The sequence below is a fragment of the Ceratotherium simum genome, chromosome 15, assembly GCF_057802395.1.
Source record: "Ceratotherium simum simum isolate JZ-2026a chromosome 15, ASM5780239v1, whole genome shotgun sequence".
NCBI classification, from domain to species: Eukaryota; Metazoa; Chordata; class Mammalia; order Perissodactyla; family Rhinocerotidae; genus Ceratotherium; species Ceratotherium simum.
In genome coordinates this window covers 32,091,538-32,107,979 of record NC_141914.1, presented here as the reverse complement: position 1 = coordinate 32,107,979, position 16,442 = coordinate 32,091,538, and positions in this window count along the sequence as shown.

The following is a 16,442-nucleotide window of genomic DNA, read 5'->3' as shown; positions in this document are numbered from 1 at the left end:
ATCCTAGATTTTCTAAGATATAACTTTTCCCAGGTTAATACCCTGCTGTGAAAACTTAATGTGCTGCTCAGTATATATAAAACCAAGCTCAAAATTATAATCTTGGCTTGGCACGCTTCCTACACTGTATATGGTCTCTTGCATATTGCCCCATTCTTATCCAAATTTGTCAAAGACAGAAATGGCAAATTTAAAACCCGGTCATTATTATTCATGCAGACATGCCTAACTCAAGGGTGTGGGCTACAGACACCAATGATGTTCATTTACTATTTGCTGATAAATAAAACCAGTAAACCTCTTCAAGCAATGATAATGCCTTATGGATTAGACATGATGCTCGTTATGAAGCAATTTAAGACAGGAATCCTCTAGCCTAGGAACTTAGATTAACTATTCTTCCAAATCAATTGGATGGCAAGTAAATAGTGAAGGGTATGGTCTGGTTCTATATATTTTCAATGTGCACTTAAAAAAAGAGTGTAGTGGTTCTGTGTGATGTCGTGTGTTTTGTTTATTGCACAATAACAGGGAGCACTGTTTATATTTATTCCACAAATGTGGCCTCCTTTAGAGAGGTGTGAATGAATTATCTACACAACTGTTTGTGATGATCCTTGTATTCTGAAGATATTGTGTGCGGTGTCTAAGATACATCCATCAGCTTCTTTCTGTTGATCCTGCTGTTAACAATTTTGGTATCCTTACTGAAATTTTTGTTGCTTATTTTATCAATTACTGAGAAAGATGTGTTAAAACTCTCCACTGTGATTTGTCTATTTCCTCTTTTAATCATGTCAATTTTGGCTTATTTATTTTGAGGCTATGTTATTGAGAGCTTATAATTTAAACTTGTTATATCTTTCTGGTGAAAGAAGTCTTTATCATTATTAAGTGATTTTCTTTATATTTAAATAATACGTTTTTCCTTTAGATCTATTTCATTCAATATAAACATAGTCTATCAACTTTCTCCTAGTTATTATTTGCATGGGAAGATTTTTCCCATGTTTTGCTTTCAGTCCTTCAGTGATCTTATATTATACATCATCTTTTTATAAATAGCACTTAGAGTTTGAATTTGTTTTCAGTCCAATCCAATAAATTTTTTATTATAAATAAAATATTTTCATTTCCTATTACTGTAATGACTTATATATATGGGTTTATACCTATTAGCTTATTCTGTGTTTCTTTTGTATACTGCCTTTCATTTTCTTTCTTGCCTTTTTGTCTTTCTTATGTTTTCTGGATTGATCTTTTTTGTGTGTGAGGAAGACAGCTAAGATCCAATGCCAATCCTCCTCTTTTTGCTGAGGAAGATTTGCCCTGGGCTAACATCTGTGCCCATCTTCCTCTACCTTACATGGGACTCTGCCACAGCATGGCTTGACAAGCAGTGCATCGGTCCACGTCCAGGATCCGAAGCTGCGAACCCCGGGCTGCCAAAGTGAAGCGTGTGAACTTAACCACTATGCCATTGGGCCAGCCCCTGGGTTAATCATTTTTTATTTTTGTCCCCTTGTTTCCTATACTAGTTCAGAACTTACATATTTGTTATGCACTAATCACTCAGTGATACTCTAGAAATTATAACATGTATAATTACCAATGTATAAAATTAATTTTCCCAACAATATGGGAACTTAGGACACTTTTATTCCATTTACCCTCACTCCAGACCTACTGCTGCACTTTTTCATGCTGTAATTTTTAACACATAAACAACATTGTTTTATGTGGTCAATCCACCTCTAGTTTTATCTGCATACTTACTATTTTTTTGAGCTTCATTTCTTCTTACATCTCACATCATATGTCTAAGTGTGTTGTTTTATATTTCATGTATGGAATTGGCTAGAATTCTTGAATCTGTGGATTAGATTTTGCATCAGTTCCTGAAAATTCTTAGCTACTCTCTCTTGATTCTGTTTCAATCTCTGTATTATTTCCTTTTGAAACTCCAATAAAAATATTTTAAATAATAATAATAATAATAAAGATAATAAATATCTTTCATTTTATTGCTGTCTATGCTAAACCAATTCACTAATTCTTTCTTTAACTGTGTCTGATCTCCTATTTAAGTCCTTCTATTGAGTTTTATTTGGGGTTCTTGAAGTTTTTTACTTCTGGAAATTCTAGTGGTTTGGCGATTGTTAAATAATTTTCTATAAACTTATCACTGCTTCAATATTTGTAAACTTAAACACAGTTATGTCATTATCCGGGCCTAACTATATGAAGCATTTTGGGGTCTGTTTCTGCTGATTTTATTTATGGTATATGCTTTCCCTTGTGCTTAGTTATATTTTACTCTGAGCTGTTTATTTTGCTTAGATATATGTATGAGACAACTTGGAAACATAGTAAGATTCAGAGATGAACTACGTTTTCTTTTTCAAGTGGCCTAGAACCGCTAGCAGTCCCTCCATCACCTTAAACAGGTTCACTTTTTTTTCTGACCATTCAGGTCATGTGAATTTGAGTTGCAATTCAGTTTGATGGCTGACTTGTACGTGCAACATCCCAGAGATAGGTATGTTGGTTTTGTTCTTTTTCTATTGGGTGTCACAGCAATTTTCATTGCATTCTGTTACGACTGGGCTGGAGAAGGGTGATAGTTGACTTATGTTGTACCCTTTGAATTCCCAGCTTTATACAACAGTGTCCTAAGGGGCTCCTCATCATGGGCTAGCCTCCCAAAGGATTAAGTTTACACTCTTCAGCAAAAGTGTTGAATTCAAAAGTTTATTGAGTACTCTGTCTACCTCTAGCTTTACATTTTCACTTACATTTGTTCCTAATAGTTTCTATACTAACTTGGAGCAACTTTCCATTTGAAAAGTCTGTTATTCTATAAGTAACCATGAACTCTATTGTGACCCTCTGCCTTTCAAAAGTATGGAAACTTGTACTCTAAGAGCTGAAGAGGACTTTACAGTTCTTTAGTAGCAAGATGCTTTTACATTTTTACATTTATTTAATGTTCCAGGCATGTGGGTTTTAATTTCCCACATATGTCATAAAGCACCTGAAAAGTAGATAGGTTTTCTCTTTCATCTCTATTCTCATCAGTAGTGTGCTTGGTGCCTAGCATGTACATATTTTTATTTATTTAAATTTGATAGTCTGAGTTTCCTAAAGATATATTTCCGTTCCTTGAGAAGGTGAAAACATAAGAGTAAATTTCAAAGGGCTTGAATGTGTCACAATTAGCTTTTAAGAAGTTTGCTTTAATTAGCAAAATGCAAAGGTAATTTGACCTTTACTTTAATCAGAGAAAATGGTACTCTTTTAAAGTTGATTTTGTATTTTTCTCTAACACTTGGAAAGAACTCTTCCAAGTATTTCTAAACTTCCATCCTGTGGTACGGTCTATGCTTGTATTTGTGTGTCCCTTTCTTATATTCTCCCCTATATACTGCACTAGAACCCCAAACACATCCACACACACATACACACAAACACAAACAGACCATTTTGCTTAAAATCAAGAAAAGAATCCTATCTGGGTCAAAATTGATATTTCAGAGAAAATGAAAATTTCCTGAACGTGAAAATGTAAGCGAGGGACAGCATAGGCAGGCAGACTGGAATTTAGAGACTGAAAATTTTACTGCCAGTTATTTGTGTCACCTAAGATAAATGACTAATTTGCCTCGATAAACAGGGAATTGGATTACCATGGGGTATTTTAGGAATAATGAATAAAATTAGATAATAATTTATGTTTGTAAAGTATTATATAAATGCTGATATATACTAATCATTTGAAGAGAATACTTTAATAATATGCCCTAAACATTTTTTTTTGGCCAAGTTATCAGTTTTGCCTCCTAGTCAAATACAATATGATAAAAATTTCTGCCAGATGTATGGCCCACTTGATAAAAAGTGTCTTACCAGAGAGAACATCTGTGGAAATTCCCAGTTTGAATTGTATTGACTTTCAGAAGTTGGAAGAAAAGTCTGACCTTTGAGAACTTATCCAAATGAAATGTTTAGAGGGATGCTCCATGGAGTTCAGTGAAACTCAATACCAAACTCCATTTCAGTTCTTTTACTACCCAATGGCAACCTATTTCTAAATACAATAGGAAGATATAATAATGTTTAGCCCCTCAGTGATTGCACTAATTTGAATTCTCAGGATATGCTTCAAATCTTCTTTTACTTTGCTTTAGAGATTTTTAATCCACCATGAGCAGTAATGATCCTTAACGCTTTATAGCAGTCAGAGGGTGAATCATCTTGGCTTACGTCTTGGCAACTGAAAGTTGCTAGTAAATTTAGTCTGTATTTTGTGAAAAGTAAAAAAGAAAAAAAGGCAGTTCAACCCACTTAAAATAAGCTTTGATTAGATTTCAACTAATTTATGCTGTATCACTTTTTAGTTAAAAGTTTTATTTTCTGGGTCCAAAAAAGCAAGAATAAAAAAACAAGTCTTAAAATCCTGTAGACTTAATAGCCAGCTGCTCTTTAGATAATGGATTAATGATGACAATATGAGTGAAATAATATTGTGAATGAAAATCTAGAACTTAGATTTTTGTATGTGTGTTGGGTTTTTTTCTTTCTTCTTTTTTGTCTTTTACTTATCTTTTTTTTTGTTTTTTTCATTTTTAATCCATAGTAGTCCAATAATCCAAAGAACCTGGGTCAATTAGATGTTTGACTTCATTTCCCACTTGGAATCAATAAATTAAATGTGGTCTTGTACAAATCCTGGCAGGGATACCTAGCTAAATACAGTCTTTGAGGAGCTCCAAGTCTAAGAAAGAAGGCATATGCATAATGTCTATGACTCAAGTTTGAAAGTGATAACGACCACAAAGAAGGTTCTGCAAATGTTTGGAGAGTTCAGAGATGATGGCTTGCTTGTAGGGGAGCCTTAAAGGTGGTTTCAAACATTTAAAAGGGGAAAGAATAGACAGTGCTTTTAAGGTGGACTAAGAAGCATGACAAGTCCACAGAACTAACAAAATGCAATTTGTAAAGGCAACGCATGTCCTCAGGTTTTGGGCGGAGAGTGGTGCCTAGGAAAAGTCGTGGAAAATTGGACCAGAAAGGGAAATTTCTCTACGCTACTCTAATAAGTTGAGGAATATTGTTTCTATTCTGTACTTAAAATTCTCGTTCTCAATTTTTTAAGAAAGACTGTGAACTCTGACTCTTTAGAAGGTAAAAAGGCAATTATAATAGATTTTCCCTATTTTCCCCCTAAGGATAGCCTCGATGAAGAATACAATTCATTATTTTTCATTTGAAGTTTTCAAGACTTTCCTCAGCAAAAGTAGGGCAGAGATTGTTTTAGTATCAATCAAAACATTAAATACAAATGGTTGGCACTGTAGAGCTCGGGAATCTCCCATGAGAAGGCTATTGGGAAGTGGAGCCCGTGAATGTCTGCTGTAGGTTTAAGGTAAAGCCTTGGCATCAAAGGAGAAGATTTGAAACTGACTTGCACAAGGCAGATTGTTCAAGGAAATCCAGTATCTGGGGCATGATGATGTCAAAGTTGGCCTGCTTTTGGTTTGCAATAGACAACCTGAGACAGCCTGAGGAATCTGTGTCTATTATTTCCTCCATGTGAAAGGGTAACATTATGTGGAGTGGGCCTGTATTGCAAAGCACAAGGAGGTAGTGGGATGCTGACAGGTAGGTAATTGTCTGGAACAAACTTCACGCTGTTATTGTGAGTACAGTGGAAAAAATGATGGACTTGGAATGAAAAAAAAAAAAAAGATTTGAATGACAACCTCAGCTTAAGTTTGAATGACAGATCTATCACTCGCTGTGGGACCTTGAGCACACTCTGTGAATCTTCTGGGCTTCAGTTTCCTCATCTTTCAAACAGAGATAATAATTCCTGGCCTATTTATCTAAAAGGGTATTATGAGGGTCAAAGACGATAATGGGTATAAAGTGGTTTGAAAATTTTCGGCTGCTAGAATGAATAATTATGTTACAGTTATTTCAATGGAGTCTTCTCTGTAAATTTGAAGGCCTCTTTTAAAATATACCTGATTTGTGTGATTGTGATGTGGGCAAGTTTCTTAAATTATTGTGCTTAGTTTCATCAACTAAAAAATGGGAATAATAATATTAGCTACCTCTAGAGTGGTTATGGGAGTTATATTGATTAAAAGTTGTACAGTGCTTAGAACACTACCAGGTCCGTAATAAGCTCCATTTAAGTATCTGTTAAATATATACATAAATATATAATCAAATAGATAGATGACTGATAAATAGATAGATAGAAAAGGAAATGATCTCAGGTGTTTCCAGCAGGGTGTAGAAGAGAGAACCTTCTGTTATCATTGAAGTGCTGACCAGATAAGACAGGCAGGAAGCATAGGATTCGCCTCTGTTCTCTCCGTGCTTCATCCTCACCTTAAATCATCATTTCTGGGCTGCTATATGATGCTGTTCTCATGCACACTGAAATGCAAGAGTCACCTTTCTGGCTAGTTCACGCAAAATAGTCCACATAGAGTTTTCACTAAATTCCCATCACATCCCCAAAACTAAGTACTGGATACAAGGCAGCGCTCTCAAAACTAGTCAAATTTCTCAGTAGGAATACAAAACATGTTACTCTTTTTTTTTTTTTTTGGTGAGGAAGATTAACCCTGAGCTAACATCAGATGCCTATCCTCCTCTTTTCGCTGAGGACGAATGGCCCTGGGCTAACAACTGGGCCCATCTTCCTCTACTTTATATGGGACGCCACCACAGCATGGCTTGATGAGCGGTGCATCGGTGTGCACCCGGGATCCTAACCTGCGAACCCCGGGCCGCTGCAGCGGAGTGCGTGCACTTAACCACTACACCACAGGGCCGGCCCTACTCTTTATTTTCCGTGTCTGCAATGACTTGTTAGTATAAGTCTCTAATGGATCCAATAGCTGAAACATTGAATGAAATGCATATGTTGTCTGATGTTTCAGCACTGAAGGAAGAGTCTCATTTGCTCCTCTCCTTCCTCACCCTGCCCTTGATAACAAAAGTGTCTGTGCTAAACTCAATACTTTGGTATTCGGCAGGCTAATCCCCAATTAGAAAGTTTTTCATTTTAAATCTGGCAAAAACGTGGAAAACAGGAGAAAATGCAAAGAAGTTTTGATTCTAAAATCTGCCATTTTTAAGCATCATCAAAGCAGTAAATTTTAAATCAGTGTTCTGGGCAAATTCTCTTCACGCTTTTATAACAAATATTTTGCACAAGCCTTTGGAAAAGTTCCAGCCCATCTGTTTCTACTCAGTTGTTATCAACCATGATTTTCTATCAGATTTCTCACAAGTCTGACTGTCTATCTGAAAGGAGCACGTTTGATGTAAATACCACATAATATAGAAATTAATGACTTCAATTGTCTTTATAGTTAATTAAAATGACATGTCTCATTTATGGATACAAGAAATGTCTTGATTTGTTTGTCTTTGTTTTTTAGGATTTTTTATTAGAAAAACCTGTGCTCTTGAGAAAGAATATTTCAGAAAATAAGCCCATATTTTGGTATGATTAGATGAGAAATATTGATTCTTCCAGCTCAAAACCTGAATTCTTGTTTTCTTGGTCAGAAACCACAGTTTATATAACAACTAGGGCTGAACACCACTTCAAGATTTGATAAAAAATTTGAAATGAAGATATCAAAGTAAAAATTATCACAATCTTCTTCTAATTAATCTGGGTCTCCTTCCCTCTGTTTTTACTACCAGTGCTCTGGTCTGAGTTTCAATTGCTCCTCATGCCAACGATAGAGACTGTTTTCTAAGTAGATTCCCAGCGTCCACATTCTCTGCCCCTTCAGCCCACACGGCCCTTACTCCCGCTAAGATAACAATCCTAAAACATAGCCTCTGTGCGTATTCCCCCAGGTACAAATGACCTCAAACTTATGCTATTTTAAATTTATTTTATAACTGGTTATTTTTCTGTGTAGAAATAAAATAATCTTTGCAGTGATTCTATTGGAAAACATTTTCTGATTCAGTTTTTTTGTTTCGTATATATTTTTTAATTAATAAAATTTATTTTTTAAATGATTTTAGATTTACAGAAAAACTGAGCAGAAAGTACAGAGAGTTCCATATCAACCTCCCTCCACCCCCCGGACCCCCCCCACACACACTTTCCCCTATTATTAACATCTTTCATTGGTGTGGTGGATTTGTTACAAGTAATGAATCAATGCAACCAATGAACAAATACATTATTAACTAAATCCATAGTTTATATTAATATTCGTTCTATGTTGAACAGTTCAGTGGGTTTTGACAAATATATATCATCATGGATCCACCATTATAGTATCATACATAATAGTTTCACCACTCTAAAAATCTTCTGTGCTTCACCTATTCATGCCTCCTCTCTTCCCCCCTGAACCTTTGACAACCACAAATCTTTTCATTGTCTCTATAATTTTGCTGTTTTCCAGAATACCACATAGTTGGAATCATACAATACTAGTTTAAGCCAGAATTTATTTCTATTTTAAATGTTCAAGAGACTTTAAAAAGGCCCAAAGTCCCAAAGATGTCTGGGTTTAATATAAGATCTTACTGAAGTGGTGTCTTGTTTGTTCCCCCGTCACTAGAACCTCAATTTGAACCTGGTTCAATATATGCCCTGATAATCCCTCTAGTTGGGGAGTGGTTATTTCCTCTGACTGGCTTCTTTCACAAAGCAATATGCGTTTAAGTTTCCTCCATGTCTTTTGGGGGCTTATTTCTTTTTATCACTTAGTAATACCCGGTTAGTATGAATGTACCACAGATCATTTATCCACTAACCTTTGAAGGACATTTTGGTTGCTTCCAAATTTGGGTGATTATAAATAAAGCTGCTATAAACATTTGTGTGCAGGTTTTTGTGTGGATGTAAGTTTTCAACTCAATTGGGTAAATATCTATGAGTTTGATTGCTGGATCGTATGGTTACACAACGTTTATCTTTGTGGAAAACTGCCAAAACTTCTTCTAAAGTGGTCATACAATTTTGTTTTCCCACCAGCAATGAATGAGAGTTCCTGTTGCTCCATATCCTCACCAGCATTTGGCATCGTCAGGGTTTTTTTTTTTTTTTTTTTTTTTTTCCAATTTTAGTCATTCTAATAGGTATGTAGTGGTATTTCATTGTTATTTTAATTTACAATTTCCTAATGCCAGACAATATGGGACATATTTTTATATGCTTATTTGCCATCTGCCTAGTTTCTTTGATGAGGTGTGTGTTTACCAAATCTGCCCATTTTTACAATGGTTGTTTTCTTGTTATTGAGTTTAACTGTTGTTTGTAAATTTTAGATACAAGTCATTTATCTGGTCACGTGTTCTGCAAATATTTTCTCCCTGTCTGTGTCCAGTCTTTTCAGTTTCTTAACAGTGTCTTTTGGAGAGCAGAATTCTTTAATTTAAGTTGCATTTAGGTCTCTGATCTATTTTGAGTCAATTTTTGTGAAAGATCTAAAATCTATCCCTTGATCCTTTTTTTTCTTTGTTGCCTATGTATGTCCAATTGTTCGAGCACCATTTGTTGAAAAGACTATCATTTATCCCTTGACTGTCTAGCTATTTTAAATTTCTTTTCTGAGAATTGCAACATCTCTGTCATATCTGTGTCTGGTATTTTTCCTTGTTTTGTCTCTTCAAATTGTCTTTTTTCTTGACTTTTGGTTTGTCTTGTAATTTTTTGGAGAAAACTAGAATTCATGTAATGAGTAATAGAAATTGAGATAATTAAGCTTTTAGTATGAGAATTTATATTAATCTGGCTAAAAGCTGGGCTGTGGTTAATCTTTTCTATAGCAGTAGGTATGAGAGGTTTCAGTTTACTCTGCCTTCCTTGTTTTTCTTTTATCTCTTCTGCTGTTTTTGGGTTTCCCTAAGAACTTCTTCTTAAATAGGAATTATGTATCTTGCAGTTCTTTCCGTTGTAATCCACTGTTTTTATCCCAGAGCTCTGTTGATGTTGTGGTGATGTCTTGGGGAGGGGAAGTATTCTATAATCTTATGATTAAATGTCAGACTTCAGTGAGCCTGAGTCCCCGAGATGTAACTTTCAGAAATGTTTCTTAGCCTTGTTTTTCCTCCTGTTACATAAGACAAGTAGACACAATCTCTTGTAATGGAGAATGCTTTGCGTGTATTTCAACATGGTTACTTTCCACTTATCCCTGCCTGAAACAGAGAGGATTTTCCTCTGATCTTCACCATGAGAACTTGGTGAGAAAATCCATCGTAGTGTGGGATTTTCCCTGTGACCTCAATCTTGGCTGGATCTAAGAAAAGTTGTGGATTTTCTATTTGTTCTGCTCTTTTCTTGTTGGGAAAATGGGAGTGATTACTTCCAAGCTATTTATATGTCAGAGCTGAAACCAGAAGTCCTTCTGATTTGTTTTTAATTCACTGAAAATATCACATTAAAATTTTACCTTTTTATCTTGTAATCAGTCATGAGACATTGAGCAAATCTACATATCATTTCACTTATTTATATCATGTATGCCCTGCAGACATGTGACCTTGCACTCATTCATTCAGACATTCTAACACAGTCTTAATTGTTTGAGGGACATGAAGATGAAATGAGTTATTACTTACAATAACATACGACAATAGGTGAATTACATATATTAGCATAAAATTTGTCATCTTAAACCTTCCAAATAAATGGATTTTATCTCATTTTGGAAACAATAGAAATAGTAGCTATTTAGCTGCACAAATGGACGCAAATAATTTTTTATTCAGGAGAAAAATATGTCTGTCTTTTACAACCTGTTTCCTCTGATGAAGGGTAAATTGCATTTTATAGTTATAGAAACAACACCACTTGAACTATTAGAGAATTTTAGCATTTATTTATTTTCAGATTATTGCCTACCATGACAGAAGCTCTTAAAATTTAATATGAACAGAAATCACTTAAGAAATAGGCAAAAATATATATTTCTGCTAAGACACGGAAACATTTTGTTATAAAATCCTTCAATGTGAAATTGAAAAAGCAAGTATTTACAAGGATTTTTGAAGTAAAATGAATTCAGAATCCAAATATCTAGAATCCAACCTTGGTATCTAGAAGTAGATGTAGGAATCTCTAAATCTCAGTTCTCTAAAATATGAAAAGAGCAATAAAAAAATACTAGCACCCTAGAGATCCCAGGGTTGCCAGAAGAATGAAATGTGATAATATGCAAGAAAGTTTATTGTTATAATAAATACTACATAGTAAGTGAAATGTTATTATACTCAATTCCCAAAGCTATTATATCCATAAGAAGGAGATAGAAAAGAAAGAGAGTTGGTAGGGGTAGGGGGGAAGAGTGAGTTTAGATATTTCACCTGTTTTCTAATGACTATCATGATTCTAACTGAATTCCTCATCACACAAACAAATCCCCGTAATGTCATGTAGTGGCTCCCTGTTGATTTCATTTCAAAACCCAGAGATACATCTTTTCTAGGATGAAGAATTTGCTTTGGTTTAGGAGGAAGAAACACTGGAATCAGATTGTCAGGATTACAGGTTTAATATTTGGTTGCTCAGATAGAGGATGCACAATTATTCTTTTCTTTTAATCTGCTTTATTCTTTCATAATCATGGCAAAGAGCAATTGACTGAAGTCTCTTCTGAGGAAAACAGCTCCCAGAAGAGAAAATGGCACACCTGGGCAAAGCTAGACAGGAAAACAGGAGAAATCCTTACTTACATCTCTCTTTTAAAAAACAAAACAAACACTTTTTTCATAATTTCAATGCCATATTCACATCAAAAAGATTTTTAAAATTCCCAAACACCCTCTAACCTCCAGTATTAAAATTATCTAGCTATTACCAAAGATCATTTATAGCTGGCTTGTTCAAACCAGGATCCAATAGCCATACATGGCATTCGGTTGGTGTATCTCATTAGTCCTTTTAATTCTAAAACACTCTTCCGACTGTCACACTTTGTTTCTTAATGATATGGACTTGTTGAAGGAAGTGGGCCAACTGTCTCAAGAGTATTTGATTGCTGATTCACTTATTTTGTTTCTTTATCACCTAGATTTCCCATAAAAGTTAGTTCAAAATTTCTGAGTATATGCAAGTTAAGAATGTGGGAAAGTACACATGGTTGCTGATGGTATATAATTCATATAGTATCACAGGAAAACCCACCTGAGAACACTTTGTTTTGCTGTGTGGTGTTTAATGTTTTCAGACATTTTGACATGTTGAGTTTAAGGTGCTTACGGACACTTAGGTGGGCATGTACAACATATAGTTGGATATTTAGATCAGGAACTATGGAAATTTATGTGAATCAGAAAAAGGTGTGGTGGATTGACGACATCAAGATATAACACAATCGTGCAGGGAGAGCATAGAGGACAAGGAGATAAAGGGACCAAGGAAAGAAGAACCCTATGAGGGACCAATATTTTAAGGAAAAGCAGAAGATAAGGCAGCAAGAAAATAGGAAAGCTTGAAAACAGAAAGCAGTGTATCCCCAATACATTCTTGTTCCTAGAATAAGATCATAAGATCTGACAGGTATTGCTTTATTTGGGGGGATAGGAGATGGTTAAACAGTTTTATTAAGGTATAATTGACATACAATAAACTGCACGTATTTAAAGTGGGCCATTTGATGTATGTATATACCTGTGAAAATATCACCACAGGCAAGATAGTGAACATATTTATCATTCCAAAGGTTTCCTCATGTCCCTTTCCAACTTCTCCCTCCCATCTCTCCTGACCTCCGACTCCCCAGGTATTCACTGATCTGCTTTCTGTCATTATAGATTGCTTTGCATTTTCTAGATTTTACATAAATTGAATCATATAGCATGTACTCTTTACTATTTGGCTTCTTTTGCTCAGCATAATTATTTTCAGATTTATCCATGTTGTTGCATGGATCATTCCTTTTGATGTGGAGCAATATTTCATGGTATTGATATGCCACAATTTGTTTACCCATTTACTTGTTGATGAGACAAAGTCCATAGTAAATCATTTTATTTTAGTCAACCAATGTCTGAACTCCTACTGTGGCCAGTGATAGCACTAGGCACTAAGTTGGGATAGAGAACAAGGGGTTTATAGTTTTACTCCATGCAAAGACTGATGTACAAATGGTCATAACAGCTCTATTGGTATGAAGCTCTATTCTACACTTTTGTCTACCAATAAGGAGTGGAATGGTTGAATTGTATGGTAGGTATATATTTAAATATTTAAGAATTGCCAAACTGTTTTCCAAATTGTACCATTTTACATCCCCACCAGCAGTATATGAGAATTCCAGTTCTAACGCGTCATCACTAACATCTTGTAAGGTCAGTAAATTTAATTTTAGTTATTCTAATTGGTGTGTAGTGGTATCTTATCATGGTTTGCATTTATATTTCCCTAATGACTAATGACATCAAGCATCTTTTCATGTGTTTTTTTTACCATCTGTATATATTCTTTGGTAGAGAGTCGATTAATCTTTTTTACTGCTAATTCTAATATCTGTGGCAGGTCTGGGTCAATTTTTGTTTGGTATGTCTCCTTAGGATGGATTATGTTTCCCTACTTCTTTGTATGCCTGGTAATTTTTAATGGATATCAGACACTGCGAATTTTACTTTGTTAGCTGTTAGGTATTTTTGTATTCCTATAAATATTCTTGAGCTTTGCCTGGAGGTGCAGTTAAGATACTTGGGAACAGTAAATCCTTTAGAGTCTTGCTTTTATGATTTGTTTGTTAGATCTTGAGCAGTATTCAGTCTAGGCTAATGATTCCTGCTACTGAAGCAAGACTTTTCTGAGTAGTCTACCTAAGTACTCTCGATCATGAGTTTTCCAATCTGACTAGTGATAACAGTCTCTAGTCTAGGGCCTGTTTGATCTAGGGCACTGTTGCCTCTAATTCTTTCAGTCAGATTTTTCTCCAGCCTCCTAGAGTTTTCTCATTCACATGTGGTGATCATTACCTAGTTCTTGAAGGGGATACTGTGCAGATCTCAAAGCTCTCTCTGGATCTCAAGGATTGCTCCTCTCTGTTACTTTAGTAATTGCTCCTCTCTGAACACTCTAGTGCCCTGAGCTCTCAGCTGTTTCCCCAACTCAGATATTCTGCAGACTTTACCTTGATTCCCCCTCCCTGTGCCACAGCCTGGAAACTTCCTTAGTGTGTAAGCTGGGAGAAATCATATGCTCTCAAGGATTACCATCCTCAATTGCCTGATGTCCAGTATCTTGAAAATTGTCACTTTATACATTTGTCTGTTTTTTAGATTGATTCTGGTGGAAATGTAAGGCAGCTTCTGATACTTTCTCTTGGCTGGAAGTAAAAGATGCTTTGCCTAGGTTTTTAAATTGCTACTCCCATTCTTCTCCATTAAAAAAAAAATCTGACTCTTTATTTATACCTCTTTTTATGCCTTAGAGGAAGAATTGATCAGGTCCATTTTTTCATATCTGTGAATATTTCAACTGAGCGTCACTTGCAGGTCACCTAAGTTCAATCATTTGAGGTATGTTAACATTTCCATGACCATCAATCAAGTAGTTAATCTCTTATTTCAATTTGCAAGTAAAAATTGAGGTGTCTTATGGACTCACCTAAAACCAGCAGCCCTAAAATTATTCCAGGCAAAAAAAAGTTAATCTTCAATCATCTCTTATTTTTGGACGTTGTACTGGAAGGATATTTGTCTTATTTTTTAATTTGCTCACAAAATTATCATATCTATTCAAATAATCCTAGATGTAAGACTTAGCTAATCCAGTATTACTCTAGAGTTATACAGTAAACCAGACTTATAAAGATTTCTAGGTTATGTGACCAGGGAATTTGGTAGAGCTCTGCCCGTGATTTTGTCAAAATGCATATCAAGAGAAACAAAAGAGGGAAATTAGCAACAGAACTATAAACTAAATATGGAAAAAATATATGCCAAAATCCAGAGGGACTTTACCCTAATTACATTAATTATGAGGAAAACTTCAGAAACACTATCATAAACTAGTAATCATATGCTCCATCTTCTGAGAGAAAATTGTATAGACAGCATCAAAGAAGTTAGAAAAAGACGTTCATTAAACTCTATTGTTCCCATAATTCTGACACAGAAAGGTTTAACTAACCTGAAAAATAAACTACAGTTCTCCAATGCACAGGAATTCTCTACTGAGCTAATAATAACCAGAGAATCTCATTTTCCTATCTATGTCCCCTTATACTTATCATCCTTCTCCTTCAAAGTCCCAGTAGATGTTTTTAACCCTCCAAACAATGCTGAACATTGAAATATATGGAAGGTAGTACACTGGGTCTCGGGACAAGGAACTCAGAAAAAACAAAATTTCGTGAACTGGGTCATTTACAGGAAGAATCGTAGAAGTGAGACATATCAAGAAATAAAGTCTTGAGTCCAAGTTTCAAATGTCTGCTTTTACTCTCCACTCCATTTACCAGCTACATTTTTTTTGATATTTCTTACCTTCTCTATGTCACTGTTTCTTCATTTAATAAGAAGATTCAATGAAATAAAGTATGTGGAAAGTTTAGCACAGGGGCTTGTACATAGTAAACATTCAGTAAGTGTTAATTTATAGTCATTGTCATCCTTATCATAATCGTTGTCAACATCACTACCATTTCCTTTATATTGTTGAATGAAAAAAATTAATAAGAAGAATTAAGCTTAGCAAGAGAAAGAAAGTGATGCAAGCCAAAACATAGAGCATAGGTTCAAAGCCCTAGTTAATAATATAGAATGTGTAATTATCTGGACTGTTTGTTTCCCATATCTTCCTCAGAGACTCATCATAATAGTACAGAGTCCCAGATATCTCCTTCAAGAAGATATAGCTAACAATGCCATAGAGAAATTTGATAATGTTTAATAACTATTCTTCATTAAAATGCTAAGTGAATTGAAAATAGAAGGATATTTTCTTCATATGAGAGTTATCTATCATTCTGAAATTCAGTAGCCAATACTGCATTTAACAGAGAAACACTGATGGCACACTCTTAAGTCTGGAATAAACAGCAATAAGACAAATAAATAAGAACTCTGTTGGAAAGAGAGACACTATCATCATTTTTCAATAACAATTTCTTTTACTTCAAAACCCTACAATTTTTTCAAAGAAGCCCTTGGAATTAATGAGGGACATAAATAATATGCTAACTTAGACCAAACTAAATCCCTAGTGTATTTAGTTTTGTAAATAAAACTGCTTAACTGAAAGAAAACGTAAAGTAATTTTTCCTAAGATGATGAAACACATTCTAAGCATAAAATCAATGGGAGAAGTCAACAAGGATAGGATTCAAATATTTTTATTATATTAAAAGTTAAATCTGTATCATAAAATAAAAAACAAAATGAAAATCTATAAATTGAGAGAAAAGTTGCAAAACGTTACATAAAAG